Source organism: Gekko japonicus, unplaced genomic scaffold, assembly GCF_001447785.1.
Source record: "Gekko japonicus isolate JY-2015 unplaced genomic scaffold, Gekko_japonicus_V1.1 scaffold3528, whole genome shotgun sequence".
Classification (NCBI taxonomy): domain Eukaryota; kingdom Metazoa; phylum Chordata; class Lepidosauria; order Squamata; family Gekkonidae; genus Gekko; species Gekko japonicus.
Genome location: NW_015163717.1, coordinates 138833 through 140179, shown reverse-complemented (window position 1 = coordinate 140179; position 1347 = coordinate 138833). Strand labels below are relative to the sequence as shown.

The window sequence follows — 1347 nt, the reverse complement described above, 5'->3', positions numbered from 1 at the left end:
AGCCTCTGCTTGGCATGCAGAAGGTCCCAGGTTCAATTCCTGGCATCTCCAGTTAGAAAAGGACCAGGCAGGAGGTGATGGGAAAGACCTCTGCCTGAGACCCTGGAGAACTTTAAAGAGGGGCCTTGGCTCAGGGGTAGAGCCTCTGCTTGGTATGCAGAAGGTCCCATGTTCAATCCCCAGCATCTCCAGTTAAAAGGACCAGGCAGGAGGTGATGGGAAAGACCTCCACCTGAGACCCTGGAGAGCTGTAAAGAGGGGCCGTGGCTCAGTGGTAGAGCCTCTGCTTGGCATGCAGAAGGTCCCAGGTTCAATTCCTGGCATCTCCAGTTAGAAAAGGACCAGGCAGGAGGTGATGGGAAAGACCTCTGCCTGAGACCCTGGAGAACTTTAAAGAGGGGCCTTGGCTCAGGGGTAGAGCCTCTGCTTGGTATGCAGAAGGTCCCATGTTCAATCCCCAGCATCTCCAGTTAAAAGGACCAGGCAGGAGATTAAGCAAAAGACCTCTGCCTGAGACCCTGGAAAGCTGCTGCCAGTCTGAGTAGACAATCCTGATCTTGATGATCAAAGGTCTGGTTCAGTAGAAGGCAGGTTCATGTGGAGGGGCCGTGGCTCAGTGGTAGAGCCTCTGCTTGGAATGCAGAAGGTCCCAGGTTCAAATCCTGGCATCTCCAGTTAGAAAAGGACCAGGCAGGAGGTGATGGGAAAGACCTCCACCTGAGACCCTGGAGAGGTGTAAAAAGGGGCCGTGGCTCAGTGGTAGAGCCTCTGCTTGGCATGCAGAAGGTCCCAGGTTCAGTCCCCAGCATCTCCAGTTAGAAAAGGACCAGGCAGGAGGTGATGGGAAAGACCTCCACCTGAGACCCTGGAGAGCTGTAAAGAGGGGGCGTGGCTCAGTGGTAGAGCCTCTGCTTGGCATGCAGAAGGTCCCAGTTTCAATCCCCAGCATTTCCAGTTAGAAAAGGACCAGGCAGGAGGTGATGGGAAAGACCTCCACCTGAGACCCTGGAAAGGTTTAAAGAGGGGCCGTGGCTCAGTGGTAGAGCCTCTGCTTGGCATGCAGAAGGTCCCAGGTTCAATCCCCGGCATCTCCAGTTAGAAAAGGACCAGGCAGGAGGTGATGGGAAAGACCTCCACCTGAGACCCTGGAGAGCTGTAAAGAGGGGCCGTGGCTCAGTGGTAGAGCCTCTGCTTGGCATGCAGAAGGTCCCAGGCTCAATCCCCGGCATCTCCAGCTAGAAAAGGACCAGGCAGCAGGTGATGGGAAAGTCCCTGGAGAGCCGCTGTCGGTCTGAGTAGGCAAGGCTGACTCTGATGGACCGAGGGTCTGATTCAGTATAAGGCAGC

The 1347-nt window shown here is 55.5% G+C and overlaps 1 non-coding gene across 1 annotated transcript; it reads left to right on the top strand.

Annotated features, from left to right (window-relative positions):
* The first annotated feature begins 602 nt into the window (after positions 1 to 602).
* TRNAS-GGA lies at positions 603 to 674 on the top strand. The gene has a single exon. It is a non-coding gene; the product is annotated as a tRNA-Ser (tRNA).
* The last annotated feature ends 673 nt before the right edge of the window (positions 675 to 1347 follow it).